Raw genomic sequence first — 16395 nt, forward strand, 5'->3', positions numbered from 1 at the left:
CGTCACAATGGGACCCGATACTTGACTCGGACCGAGTCAAGGGGTATTTTGGGAATCAGACGGTTATTTGGGTTATCGGGTTATGGAAATAAATAATTGGAGATATATTTGAGGTTAGGAAGCCTAGGTGGGAATATCGGGGAATTTTACCATTTTTCCCTCGGGGACGTTTTTGGCACCCCGAGCTTTGAGATTAACTTAAGTAAAGTAAATAAGGTAAAACAAAACAAGGGAAGGAAGCAGAAACACTTAGAATCAACCCTCCTCTCTCTTCTCTCACTCTCTTAAGGGAAACTACCGAAAACCAAGGAAGAACTTGGTTGGAAACTCAGGAAAATTGAGTTGAAGCTTTGAAATTAGCTCAGGGTTAGCTAGAGAATCTAACCAAGAACTGAGGTAAGCATTGAATTACACTTTTGGTCATTTGATTATGTAGCTTTGGGGCTAGATTCTAAGATTTTTGGGTTCTGAATTTAAAGGTTGAATTAAGGCAGAAGATTTGGGAGTTAACACAACAATTGTTTGGAGGATTGGCTCTTCAGTAAAGGTAAGCTTCAATTTATGGTTTAGTGTTTGAATTCTGGGTTTTTTTTACTGGTTTTGGTGTTCTTGAGCTTGTGGGTTTCAGAGATTAAAATGTTATTTTGATGAGTTTCTAGACTGGGTTTCTATTGGGTTATGTTGCTGAAAGTATGTTAGAAAGTTTGTGATAATTGGATTGTATCATTAGGATGGTTTTGGATGGATTTGAGTGAGGTTTGAGAGTTAAAATGGTGGATTTTCTAGGTTTGAAGGGGTCGGGCCACGGCTCAGTTCTTGGTGTGCAATGGCCCTTCAAAGCTGATTTGTGCTGAGGAAGAAGGGCGGGCCGCGACATGGGGGCTGCTGAGCCGCGGCCCGTGTATGTTTTTGGGCGAGGCTGGGCCTCTGGTTGGGGGCATTCCGCGGCATGGGAAGCTTGAGCCGCGGCCCTTAAGGGCATTTTTGGCCTTTTGGAGTTTTTAAGCGTGGGAACCTAACCTAGGGTGCTCGGGATCGATCCCACTATTGTGTTTGGTGGAATTTGATGTTGCGGAGGCTAGAAATCTATCTGGAAACCCTTATACAATTACTGATGGAATCCTTTATCATGGTTGTGACTAGGTTTATGCTTGGGCTCAGGGCAGGATCGTGCTCGGGTGTCGTCTTTCCTAACCAAAGCACTTGGAATTAAAGGTAAGAAAACTATGCCTGTATATGTGGATAGAATGGGAGTAAGTGTTCCATATATTTGTATGCACTGTTATATGATTGTGATAAACCATGTGAGCATGTTGGGACTAAGAGTTCCCTATAATTGTACGAATGTCATGAGGTGGTATTATGCCATGGGGACATATGATAAATGACCTAAGAGTGCCGTAATTAATAGTTGTGCACAGGGCGTGGCTCAGCCACTGGTAGTTGAGGAAAACTTAATATTCACTGAGCTCGGTTTAAGCGGGCTGGAGTCAGTGGAATGAACACTGGGCTTGGCCTAAATGAGCCAAAGATAGTGGATTAAATAGAGGGTGCAGCCTACGACATCAACCCTAGTTGTTGCTTTACGTGTATACTATTGTTAATTCGATGTATATGATATGTTGAATATCTGGAGATTAGATCGTTGGTTATTGACTGATGTCCTGGATTGAATGAATGCTATGGCTACTGGGTAATTGATTAATGTCTTGTAAATCATTTGGTTATGCTCTGTGAACTACTTGGTTATTGATGTTGATTATGCTATGATATTTTGTTTTCTTGCTGGGCCTTGGCTCACGAGTGCTACGTGGTGCAGGTGAAGGCAAGGGTAAGATGGTCCGACCATGGGTTGGAGAGCTATGGGGGTGAGGTGTACATTGTCAGCTGCTCGGCCGCCACGGTCGAGGGATTGTACGAGGACGAAAACCTAAAACGTGTATTTTTCCATTAGAGTGGCTTGGTTATTTATTTGATTTGGAAATTCTGTAATTATGTTATTTCAACCTTGATTTGGGATCCCATGTACCAAACATTTATTTTAATAAAAATTACTCGTTTATAACCAAAATCTTTTAAACCTAACTTGTTTGTGTCGTTAGATTCACATTTTTATTTAAATGACTTAATTAGCAAGTCTCGTACTATTTCAAACACACAGTGTAACGGTTTTGGTTATCCAGGGTGCTACATATACACACTTCAGACCTTGAATCCAGTTTTCCAGATTTAGGTCTTAGCACATGTCGTAAACTAGGTTTATTTCCATTCCATAATTCTAGTGGTGTCTTTGTCACACCTTTGGACAGAACTACATTCAAAATGTAATTAGCTGTTTGAAGTGCATATCCCTAAAATGACAAAGGAAGTGGGGAGTAGCTTAACATAGACCTGACCATGTCCAACAAGGTCCGGTTTCTTCTCTTTGAAACTCCGTTTTGTTGTGGTGTTCCAGGTGCTGTGAGTTGGGATAGAATACTATGCTCCAACAAGAAATATTTGAATGCAAAATCCAAATATTCACCACCACGGTCAGATCGGAGTGTCTTTAAAGATTTACCTAATTGCTTCTCAGCTAAGGCTTTGAAGTCTTTAAACCTATCAAAAGTTTCTAACTTCTTAAGCATTAGGTAAACATGACCGTATCTAGAATAGTCGTTAGTAAATGTGACAAAATATTCATAACCACCTCGAGCATGAATGTTAATTGGACCACATACATTGCTATGTATAAGCTCTAGTCGTTCTTTGGCTTTATTTCCCTTTGAAGTGAAAGGTCGTTTTGTCAATTTTTCTTCTAAACAGGATTCACAAATCGGTAGGGTTCCAACTGTTAGTTCCCTCAAAGGTCCATCTTTAGTTAACCAGTTTATCCTATCTAGACTAATATGACCTAATCTTAAGTGCCAAAGATACGTGTCATTTTCTTTAGAAACCTTTTGTCTTTTGTTACTTTGTGGATTAGCTACTTTGAATAATTCAGAATTATTGAGCGATTTTTCAATTGGATTAAGCATTTACAGTCCGTCCTTTTGTTTTGCATGAAAAATATTGTTCCCATTCTTTGAAATAAAAATCTCATTATTATAAAAAGAAATGCCAAAATTTTGTTCATGTAATAAAGATAAAGAAATAATGTTTCTAGTAATTTCAGGAATAAAGAGAACATTATTCAAAACAAGAAAATTATTCTTAAAATTTAAACGGACTGTTCCACATGCTTTAGCTGAAACAAGTGCTCCACTTCCCACTCTCATAGTCATCTCTCCTTGCTCAAACTGCTTTGCGAACTCAAGCATCTACAAACAAGAATAAACATGGTTAGTGGAACCAGAATCAACTATCCATGATGATTTATCATGTTCCACCATACAAGCTTCGAGTACAAGTAAATCTAATTTACCTTTCTTTTTCTCTTTCAGCTCGGCGAGATACTTTGGATAGTTTCTCTTCCAATGACCGCCAACATTACAATGGAAACTCTTTCCTTTGGGCGCCTTTTATTTGGGTCATTGTTCTTTTTGTTCTTGTGTGCCTTGGATGACTTATTTGTCTTTTTTGGATTGTCCTTTTTAGGTTTGCAGTCATTGTTATTGCTTTTCCTTTTCTTCTTAGAAGAAGATGGTTTGGCTTCAACAACATTTGCTTCAACCTGACTTGAGATTGTCTTGTTCAAAGAATCAAAAGTTTGTAATTCATTCAACAATTGTGTCATGTTAAATTCTAATTTGTTCATGACATAATTTGTTGTGAATGTAGAAAAAGCAGGAGTTAAGGACTCAAGTATAATCCTTACTTGTGTCTTTTCATCCACGACTGCTCCGTGCGTCTCAGCTTCATGGAGTACACTGATCATGTTCAAGACATGCTCACGCACAGATTGACCTTTCTTCTCTTAGCATTCATGTAGGTTTTAGTAGCCTCATGACGACTTTGATCAGATGGGTGCCCAAACATTTCCTTAAGAGATTGTAGTATCTCAAAAGCAGTTTCCATGGATTCATGCTTTGTTCGTAAGACATCACTCATGCTTACCAGCATATAGCACTTAGCTTTGTTATTGGATTGAATCCATGCATCAAATTTGTCCCGAACATGTTTCGGGGCAGTGGGGCCAGGTTCTTCAGGACATTCCTCATTTAGGACAAACTTGTGGTTTTCGCTAACCAGCAACAGATTCATTTTTTAATTCCATTTTGTAAAGTTATCACCAGTTAATTTTTCTTGTGCGATTAAAGCAGTGATTGGATTACCAGAGATAGACATTTTCAAAGTTTCGGAAATTAAACGTGACGCATGAGCACAATTAAAACACATAAAATAAAGTTTAATTTCCGCGACAAAACTTTCTAACAATTAAAGTGCCGCCTTAGGGTCGGTCAAATTAATATTAGAGAATTTATAAGACATTCTTATCTTTATTATTTAAACTTAAAATAACTCATTATTTTCTCTTTTAAACATTAAAGTACCGCTTAGTTTGGTCAAGTTATGATTATCCACTGCAAAAGCTTAATCATAACTTTGTGAGTGTAACCCATTATTTCGGAGTTCATGACTTAACTTAGGACATGCCGACATAGGGTCGGTCAAACCTAAAATACATCATTAGTTCCTATCTATGTAAGAAATAAAACCTTGCTATTAACATGTCTAGACACCTTCCTTAGGGGGATAGAAACAAAGCCGTCGCGAGGCGCTATTCATATCTGACAGTGTTATATTAATAATGGAGACCACGGGTTATGTTGAGTTATCAACCCTCTCCCACTCACTATTTTGAAATAAGTATTTTTAACCTAATTAATTCCAAATTAATTATAGATTCTTTAAACTTTATGAATATAATTAAAATTGGCAAGAAATCATGTTTCTAGGTCCATATTCAATTTTAAATTACCAATTATATTCATCTAAACTTTACTAATTTTTTTTTAAATAAAGTTGGTTTAAAGAAATTAAGTCATAAAGACTTAAAAAAACGGTGTGATATTTTACCAAGTTTTGAAAAGAATCAAACTAAGTAATTTATATGCAATTGGTTTCGCAAAACAATTTATATAAACATATAGGAAAATCCTAATAATCATGTTTCTACCAATGAGATGCATGATAATAGCTGTGTGGTTTTTTTTTTTTGTATGGCACAAAATGCATGAACATATTATCAATCACATGAAAACAATGATTTAAATAAATAAACAATAAATGTTGAACCGGGTGCTTTTGAGTATTTCTAATTTTACAACCTCTTTATAAAATTAAAAATAAAATAAAAAACAGCCTTGATCTCCATCGGGCTTCTTTAATTTACTTTCGGTAGGATATGTGTCGTTGGTCCAGAATAATAATAAGAACAAAAATTTCTAATTATCTTGATTAATTAAAACAAAACTTTTAAATAATCATAATTTTATTTTCCACTAATTAAAACAACTTTTAATTAAAAAACAAAAATAAATTTAATTAAAATTTGTTATTTTGAAAAATAAATTTTTAAATAAGATATTACTTTTTTTTTTGTTAGGATAACAAAAATATCTCATTATTTAAATATCAAATTTCTAACAAATATGATATTTAACATTTTAAAATTTTAAAAAATAACAGATTAATTTCAGAAAAATAAAAAAAATTATGGACTAGTAAGACGGAGACATGTGGCACTGAAAAGTGTTGTCGGGGTCCACTGTACGGAACCGTACAGATCCATACGGACGAGTCCGTATGGACATTCGTACGACGTCCCCCGGCAGTGGCTCGGAGGATGGCCTCAGAGGAATGGTGGCTGAATTCTGAATCCTCCGTTTTGACTTTGTGTGATCAGAATTACAATTTTATGATTTCAAAAACCAAATAAAATTACATAAATCCTATGCCCCTTAATGGATTACACAATGATCTAATCATAAACAAATCCTAACCCAAAAACACCATACAATTAACGATTCAACATTCCCTTGCATTCAACCATATTAAGCCATCCATTCATTCATCATAAATAAATAAATTCATAAATCTAAACCCACACAGATTCAATATATATATATGTGAAGATGGCTCTGGTACCATTTGTTGGTTTTTATAGATCAAATCAGAGATTATACGCAGTGGAACAACAATCAAAATTGTTAATTTAACCCCACAAGATTTCTAGATCTACTTCTTCACATACATTTATATATTTATTGAATCAAATAAATGAATAGAAAATTACTTCAAGTTCTTCCTTGCTGCTATCTTTTTGTACGGCAAAATTCTTGAGATCTCACACCAAGATCTTCCAAAATATTGTCAACACACAAAGAACAAGTGTGGGCTCGTTATAAAAAACAATAGGCAAGATCTATTTATTAGATGTTCTCAACACATGAGATCTAATAAAGTTTGGACCTAAATTTGTGAAGAACAGTGACCTATGCATGTAGGACTGTTCTATTTCTCTCAGGGATATTTCACGATATATTTTCTATCTCTGAAAGTATCGCTCTGAAAAACTGATCTCCTATATAATATATCCAATATATTAAAAATAAATAATATTATTTATTTTAAACAATTTAAAAATAACTAATCAGTTATCAGATTTTTGTTTAAATAATAATATTTTAATCATATTAAAATATCTCATTATTTATTTAATATTTAAATAACTAAATTTGTTGAACCAAGATTCTTCTAGAACCTTCTTGTGCATGTAGCATAGTGACTGTGCACTGTGCTACACGCCTAACTCATGCCAGGGAGGGCATGCGATTTTCCCAATTTCATCATTATTTAAATACCAAAAATTCCAAAAATAAATTAATGCAAAATTAATTATATTTTTGTTAAATCAAATAATTAATTAATTCTCAATTAATTAATTACACATAATTATACAATAATTATGTTTAGTGCATAGAAAAACATTTTACTTATCAAATAAGTTCTTTTGCCCATTTTTGTATTTATCTTTCTCAATGTTTGTTTGAGCCATTTCGGGGACCATGGACCTATAACATTAAGCTCCAATAAATTAAAAATAAATAATTAAACTCTTTAATCATAATAGTTAATTTATTAATTCTAATATTTCTCCACTATAAATTCAGAATTGAACTCTTTATGTTATAGATATACTTTTACAGAAATCTTATTTTAAGTTGTCCATTGATATAACCATCTTACAATAGTTCAACCCTCTAATTAATTAGTTCATAAATTAGAATGGAAGAATTACCATTTTTCCTTTCTAATTTACTTCTTATTCCTTAAGTACTATTAATTCACTAGTGAATAATTAATCTATAATCTAATTATAGATTTGAGCTCAAAATCATTCAGTTCCAGAATTAACCCTTAAGGGAACCAATATACAATCTGTTAGGAAAGATTAGATTCCGTATTGTTGATACATGTTCCCAGCCATCCATGATATTAAATCTCCAAAACAAAAGTCATTAGCCTCATTCTATGAAGAGACCTTAACGAATGAATCAAAAGATTTAATAAACATAAACAAGATTTCATGAATACTCAGGATTTAAGTTGATCTATAAATGATCATCAGTTATGATATGAATTACAAATATTTATTATTAAATGGTTTTTGGATAAAGACTTTATTCATATTGGTCCATGTCATATATAATCATATTATATAAAGCACATTTACTGAGATGTCTTACCACATCAATAATCCGAATCTAGATTATTTGTATTAACATGATACTCAGTATACCGTACTTACAACCCTAATTAAAGAATTCCATAACTTCAATTTGTTGTTGACTATTTTATTCATTCATGCGATCTTAATTCTCTCGTACTAATACAAGATCACATTCTCAATAATGAATATGGAATTTTTCTGATATTTACAAAGAAATTATTCAAACAATAATTTAAATAATCTAAATATAACAATAATAAACCATTGTATTTATTTATTCATTAAAATAATAAGTGTCTTTTACATGCTTTTAGGACATACTCCTAACAGTAGGCGGATCCACCGGCCCGACCACGAGAGGTTGTGCTTGACGTGCTCCACCTTTAGTATACTGATGGAGGTGTCTTAGCTTGATGAGATTCTCAATCTTATCCTTGAGTTGACGACACTCGTTAGTGTAATGCCCTATGTCGTTGTGGAAACGACAAAACTTGCCAGGATCACGCCTATCCCTATCTCTTCGGATGGGTTGTGGCTTCCTGTAGTGCACGTGCTATGTCGTGGCCACGAAGATGTTCTCTCGGGAGTCCACCAAGTTAGTATACTCTGAATACTGTGAAACATACTTCTTACCTGACGTGACTCCCTTCTCCGGCTGTGTGGTTCCGCTTCCCCTGGGTTTGTGACACTTTCCTTTTCATCCGTGCCTTGTTCCATCGGGAGCTTGATTGGATTCATTCGGTTGAGATGGGGCGACAACTCAGCACTGAATACAGGCTGAAAAGCGCTGTATCCAGTGGGTGCTGCCCTAAACCCTACCGGAGCCATACCAAATCCAAGAGAAGACATGGTGCTACAACTGGATGGGGTGGCGCTCTGGTCAGGTTGGTCTCCCAACGTGCCCTGCTGGATGTGAACATAGGGGGAGTATTGGATCCCCAAGGCCAGGTGCGGTTGAGGCAAGAAACAGGGTAGACGCTCCGAACTCCCTAATTTGGGCATCCTCCCAGCTGATGTATTCTTGTGCTCGATGAATGAAGTCATCGAGATGCCGGCATCCCCTTCACTGAAGATCATCCCAGAGTGGGGATCTTACGCGTATGCTGGCCTGCAATGCCATCAGTTGTTGGCCATCATCGACCCTCTTGGTTCTCACCGCTTCCTCTTTGAAGCATTTGATGTAGGCCTTGAGGGTTTCCAATAGACCTTGCTTGATGTTGACCAAGGCGTTGACCTCAAAGCTTACCTTCCGAACCCTTATGAACTATCTCCGGAAGGCAGATGACCCTAGTTGAAGTTTCTTAAACCATACATTTGCTGGTCCTGTTAGGGTGCGGGGAAACACATGACAGTTTGCGTCGTCGAAGACACGATGCACTGACATTAACATGTTGAACTTGGACAGATGGTCCATGGGGTCTCATCAACCATCATAAGCTGGTATGGACGACATTTTGAATCCTAGAGGTAGTGGGGCCTCTACAAGGTGAGGAGCACATGGCTCTACCTTTTCATCTTCTGAGTCTAACTCGTGGCCTTGTCGCCTAGCCATTTTGAGCATTATTCGCTTTAGACTTTCTAATTCCGCTCAGAGAGGGTCATAATCTTGGTTGATACTTTGGGCTGTGCAATCTCTTCTCCGAGCGTCGAGATTATCTCGGAGATCTGACGGGCCTCTACCAGCAGGCTCGCGTACTCCTGCCTTATTACACCTCCAAGAATTGATGTTGTCTCGCAGGTCGACTTGTCCTCAGAATGCATCGTTATCTCCTGGGCGAGCCACTTCAGTTTCTCCATCGGATTCATTTTTTTTTTACCAAGATACTGATATCCCATTCTCGATTTTGTGGGGCATTCCTTGGGCGGTTATTCCTGTGGGACTGGTTAGGTCCTAAAGGGGTACCAGCTCCAGGTCTCGCGCGGTCTGTATGGACGCGTCGGGGTAGAACGCCCCGATCTCCACGGGAGCTGACTGCCTAGCGACGTCCTCGGGCCCTTGTATCATTACCTTTACTAGCCTGTTGTCAAACTTGGTGACCTTTGGGCTCTTGATGGGCCCTCTTATTCTTTGAAGTGGGATTATCCTCAGCCTTTCCTTTATCACAGTTCTATGGTGGCGCCGAGGCTCCAACTCCTGGTGGGTGCCTGGTGGGTACCCCAGCTGGCGGATCTCGCGCCTCTATAGCTGGGTGCTCGAGAGGCACCCTAGCTGCATTGACAGGTGGCACTCCAATGGGGTGCGTAGGTAGCACGCCTGTTGGGTACCCAGTTGGTACGTTGCCATTGGGGTCCATTCACAACCCCTGGGTTGCAAGAGTGGCCTGCATGGCAAGTACCATCTCCTGAAGGGTAGCGATTTTACCTTCTTGAGCATCAACTTTTTGCTGTTGGGTAGCCACCTGCTCATGGAGAACCACCACCTCTGGTGTCTCTTCTGTCTCCATGGGCTGAGGATATTCCTCCTCATAATACCCCTGGTCGGCACCATTATCTTCGCCGTCGAACTCGACGTACTCATCGTAGTCCTCCATCATCTCAGGTACGTCCTGGGTGGTTGCATACTGGGTTCTCCTCCTTCAACTCAGGTAGGGAGGAGCACCTCATCTGTAACATTTCTTCTTGTAGTCACCATGATCGTGAATGTTCAAATGCTTTCTTCAAGCTCTTAATGAAAGCACCAAAATGTTGACTTCCTTTTTCGCTATCAACCTTAATAGGAGAGATTGAAGAAATCAACTGTAAGAACACAAGGAGTTTTATGTGGTTCAGGTTATAAAAGAACTCTAGTCCACAGGTCTCTGGTATTAAGAGGATTGGAAGCTTGTGGTTGCAAGATTTAATGGTGTATTCTCAGGCAGCGTTTAGATTGCTCTGAGTACAAGTAGTTTTCTCTCTATCCAAAATTGAACCCTTTACAATGAGACTCCCAGCCCTATTTATAGAGGCTGGGGTCATTAATACTAATCATAAGTAATTAATACACATTCTTCCCATTATTAGGGGATTAATAAAAATTTAATGCATTGGGCTACATTGAATAGAGACCAAGGCCCAAACGAGATTTGCGGGACCCACTGTAGAAAGATAACCACTTTACGGGGAACATGCCCCTAGGACTGTTAGGGCATGCTGTACGTATTTCCGTGTCAGGCGGCATAGTGGGTGTGTGAATTGTCAAGTAATACACTCAACAACACTGTTAATGGATCGCCCATTAAGGTTGTCAGACGATCCTCTAACTAAAATCTCGCACCTACTGACACGTTGCTCTTTGTCTTAGGTTCGAGAACTAGAACTTCAGACCTGGAGGCGATTGAGAGACGAGACCCCTTGCCTTAACTATCTGAGCTAGAGAACCTCTAGCTCCAAGACCAAACATCGGGGAGTAACTTACCAAGGTACCCACGACCCACTGCCAAAGACAAGGTCTCACCTCGGAAGACCCTTTCTCCGACTATAGGCCTCGGGTAGTAACATGCCCCTAGGATATCCACAAATGTCCTAGTCAGCCACTGGGGGTTGCCACGTGTCGGAGGTGAAAAATATGGACAACAATTATTATTATTATTATTATCATCATCATCATCATTATTATTATACGCTGTGTGTGTGTGTGTGTGTTTTTTTTTTTTTTTATAAAAAGTCTAAATAATGTATAAGAAAATTTATGTTTTTATAAACAACAAAAAGATTGTAGGTAGGCCCTAATATTCGAAGCACTTCCAGAAGGCATTGCTTCCTTCACCAATCATAACACCCGGTAAGATGGGCTTCTGCAGATCTAATTCATTACATACCTTGGCAAAGAAACCACGGAAGATCTGTGATTATCTCATGGGGGAGGTGTCAAGCTTGATTGGTCTCCCTTTCTCTTTTGTTATAATGGAAACTATTGCAAAGATGAAATCTTGCTCCCACTATTCAAAAGGAAGACCGAGAAGAAGAATGAATCCAAACCAGGGCCTATTTTGGTCGATTACCCATTTAGACTCTTTATTTTTTTTAAATAACTTTTAGATCTCGCATTTTGTCAAAATGTTAAAAATAAGAATAGATAGATCGATTATTTGAATACTATATTTTGGTCGATTACCCATTTTGACCATTTATTTTTAAAAATTAACTTTTGGACCATATATTTATTTAAAAGGTAAAAAATTATTTATAAAAAGTAAGTTTTCTATAAGGTTTCATACCATCTTAAACTTGTATTTTAGTCAATCACCATTTAGACCCTGTATTTTTAAAAATTAACTTGTGGACCTCTTCTTTTGTCAATAGGTTAAACATAGGAATATATATGTAACACCCTGGATAACCAAGACCGTCACACTGTGTATTTTAAATAGTGCTTAACTCGTGAAACAATTCATTAGGCCATAAACGTGTATCTAAGTGTTATTAATGGCCAGGGTTAAAATTTCGGTCAAAAGGAATTGATATTTTATTAAAAAAATGTTAAATTGTACATAGAATCCCATAATAGTGTTTACAATGTTGTTTACAATCCGCCGACCTAAGTGACAAAAATGGGGTTAAACCCTAGTTCCCCTGAGAAACCTTGGCCATGGTAGTCAAGCAGCCGCATATATACACGTCTCAACCTAAGCTCTCCACTCAAGGCTGGGTAAGCTCTCCTTACGTCTCCGCAGATGACTGTAGGTCATCCTGGGGTCATGTGCCCTAAATAGATAACCGTGAAGTCATTTTGGGGTCATGTGCCCTAAATAGATGACTATGAAGTCATTCTGGGGTCCTGTGCCCCGAATAGATGAATGTGAAGTCATTCTAGGGACCTGTGCCCTAAGTCATGTGACCATCAAGTCACCTGGGCCTTTTAACCCTGACTCTAAGTAACTAGACATAGACTATCCAAGCGCTTTAGTTTTCTTCGACCATAGGGTCGGACGAGCGTATAATGCTTTATTGATTAGATCTAATCATATCGACCAGCGCTTGCTACGCTATTTACGCTCTTGGCTTATAAGTCAATGTCATACGACTAGTGCTTAACACTATTGCCATTCCTAACTAATAAGTTAGAGCGTCATAACCAACACTCATCACTATTGCTGATTTGACTAATAGGTCAGTGCATTTCTCAAGTAACAATGCAACTAAGCATTTATAATGTAATAGATATCCACATATAGAGCACTCAACATGATTAATCAATAATCATGTATCTAACATAATGGGTGCAGTTTTCTTACCTCAGGCTTGAGCGTAAAATAAGTTAAGAATGACCCTTGAGCACAATCCTATCCTTGAGTCCTTAGTGGTAACCTAATTATAACCAAATATGAAATCCCCTCAATAATGAGTAATAAAAGGTTCCCTGACCAAGTCCTAGCCTTCCGGGACCTTGAATTCTACCAAACTGAGTAGTAGATTCGATCCCTAGCCTTAATGTTTGAAAACCCACTCTTAAAACCATGCTTGGCAAAAAATAAGCAAGCGGGCTGTGACCTACCCCCAAGGGTCGCGGCGCACCTCCCAGACAGAAAGCCCACTGTCTTGGTGCCAAGGGCAGGCTGTGACTTGCCCTTCAGGGTCGCAACGCACTATGTAGACAAAGCCCCATCAAAGCTCTAGGGTTTGCTCAGGTCACGGCTCCCAAGAACACATCCACGACTTGACCCCGCGAACCCAGCTCCCATGCATTTCCTTCAATCCAAACTCAACCAAAAACACTACCAAACAATCCCAAAATCAATAGCAGACATCAACACAACATTATCACCAAACCAACAACAAAACCCAAGCTTTGAAACCCTCAAAAAACTATCAAAAACTCAATTCCATGATCAAACTTCCAAGCTTATAAACAACATAAAAACAGAGGAAAACTCAAAGTTTAAGCTCAGAACCATTACCTCAACTATGAATTGAATCCCTCTAGTTGCTAAAATTCAATCCTAAACCTCAAGCTCTAAAACTCCAAGCTTGAATCCTTAACCTTAGCCTCCAAAAATCACATCGAGAGAGAAAGAGAGAGAGAGAGAGAGAGAGAGAGAGAGAGAATGGTCGAGAGAGAGGAAAGAGAGTGACTTGTTTCTGTTTTGCTTGGTTCTTTCTACAACAATCCTTTGGCTAAGTCTATCTCATTTAACCTAAAATAACTAAAATGCCCCTAGGGCCAACCTACTCCCTCAAAGCCATCAAAGGGCAATTCAATAATTACCACCTACCCCATTAATCATTAAAAACGTCTCTTAATTCACGTCATTCCCAATATCCTCAAATAATTACCAAATCATTTCCCATTACCCGCTCATTACCGGTAATGCTCTAAGTACCAAATTACCCCTAGGCTCGCCTGGTAATTAACCCTGTTATGACTAAACTACTAACTTGCTTCCTAGGATCGTCTCATGCCGAATAGCTCAAATATATCCACATATTAATGTGGTCTCACCCATATATCCCATACATGCACATAAATATACAAATACAACCATATAATAATACCGCACATAACCATGCATATAATCATATAATATCACATTAAATTAATTATTGCGCTCCTGGCCTCCTAATCCAGGCGCTAAGTCATATTAAGGAATTTGAGACATTACAACTATCCCCTCCTTAGAGGAATTTCGTTCTCGAAATTTGTAATGACCCAAATTTACTAATAAGGCTTAAGGGCCTTGATTAGTGTGCCAGGAGGGCATAACTGGAATACATGTGATTTAATAATTTAAAGTATGTTATATGACTATTTGAATATCTGAGATTGCATGACTATGTGTATTAGTATGCATGTAGGCCCTGATTAGGTTAGAAAGGGCATGATTGTAAATTTGGCCCGTTGAGGGCATAACTGTATATATATGTGATAATTTTTAAGACCACATTATTATGTGGATATATTTGGGATCTGTGATTCGAGACGATCCTAGTGAGCAGGTTAGCGAAAAAGTCATGGCGGGGATTTATACCCCGGCTCGGGGCGAGCCTGGGGGTATAAATGGGAATTTAGAGAATATATTGGGGTCTATTTTGACATCGAGGAATATAATTGATGATTAATTAGGTGTCGAGAAGTAAGTGGAAAATACTAGAGACACTTGAGGAATTAGCGGGAATTGGGTAAAATGACCAAAATGCCCCTAAGTGGATTACAAGATTTAGAATTAAAGGGGAGGGTATTGTGGTCATTTGTTATATAAAGATATGCATATGCTTAGTGGAGTTTGTAGAATGAAGTAGAAGTCTCAGGAAAGACAGAAAAGGAAAGAAAGAAAAGAAGGGAAAGAAAAGGGAAAGAAGAGCAGGCTATTTTGTCAAGGTTGGTCTAGGTTTTCTCCATCAATTCTTGAGGTATTTTGGAGCAGAAACCCAGGGGAAACCAGAGTAAGCTTAAGGCAAGAGTTCTTGGTCTTACTTGAAGATTTGACAAGGGTTTAGCAAGAATAAGCTATTTAGTTGAGGTAAGACTTTGAAGTTTCTTTAGTTTTTGGTTTTGCTATTGAACTATGGTGTCTAAGCTGAATTTGGTGGGAGCTCTAGGGAATTCAAGCCATGGGTTTGAGGAGGAGTAAGCCAAGGAGGTGTAGAATCTGACTTAGGGTCGAATCCCCATTGAAGGTATGAAATTCTAAGCTTTAAATTCTGAGGTTTTGACTGCTGTGCTGAAGTTTCTGAGTTTGAGGTTCAACCATGGTGAATTTTGAGATTAGGGGTGCATGTGATTGGGTTTTATGTATTTGGGATGCTTGGGATGAGTGGAGTGTGTTGATAAGCTTGTTTTTAAGTTTGGTTGAAGATTGGAAATATTTTGGTAAGGGTTGGCTCTGGGAGATCGCAAGAAGGGAAAATGCAGGGTTGCTGGTTCTGCAACTAGCGCTACAGCGCTAGCCTTTGGGCGTTGTAGCGCTAGGCTTGGTTGTCTGGGGGATTTTGGTTCTGCTTGTAGCGCTATAGCGCCCTCCAAAGAGCACTGTAGCGCTACCCTGCTTCCAGAAGAGGGTTTTTGAGTTATTTTCAAGGGTTTGTGCCCAGGGGTTCGGGGTTCGATTCCACCACCCCGTTTGGAGGAATTATAGCTTCTCGAGGGCTCGGGATTGGTCCCAAGGTTAGGTTTTTGGACTCGAGGTTTGGTGATGGTTCTGACCTATGGTTGTGACTAGGTGCACGCTAGGGTTCAAGAGGGATCGTACTCAAGGATCAAAGTAAACAAAGCTAGTAAATTTAAAGGTAAGAAAACTGCACCTGGTATATGTTTGTGATGGGACTAAGTGCTCCCGATAACTGTATAATGTCAATGATGGTATTATTCCATGGGACATGTGATAAACAGCCTAAGGGTTCCGTATACAATATTCGTGCACAGGGCGCGGCTTGGCCACTAGTAGCCAAGGACAACTTTATATTCACTGAGCTCGGTTTAAGCGGGCCGGAGTCAGTGGGATAAACAGAGGGTGCGACCTAAGGGCGCTAACCCTAGTTATCATTTGTAAATTGGTGATTAATATGAGTTGATATGTTTAGTATGTCGAATACTTGATTATCATGAATGCTTATATGATTGAGAGCATGCCTATGTGATATGAGATATTGCATTGTTTGTTGACTGCTTATGTCCTGTTTATGTGTTTTCTTGCTGGGCCTTGGCTCACGGGTGCTACGTGGTGCAGGTAAAGGCAAAAGCAAGTTGGACCAACCTTGAGGTTGAGGGCTGCGGGGCAGAATGTACATAGTCAGCTGTTCGGTCGCCATGGCCGTGGAGTGGATCA

The sequence above is a fragment of the Humulus lupulus genome, chromosome 7 (assembly GCF_963169125.1).
Source record: "Humulus lupulus chromosome 7, drHumLupu1.1, whole genome shotgun sequence".
NCBI classification, from domain to species: domain Eukaryota; kingdom Viridiplantae; phylum Streptophyta; class Magnoliopsida; order Rosales; family Cannabaceae; genus Humulus; species Humulus lupulus.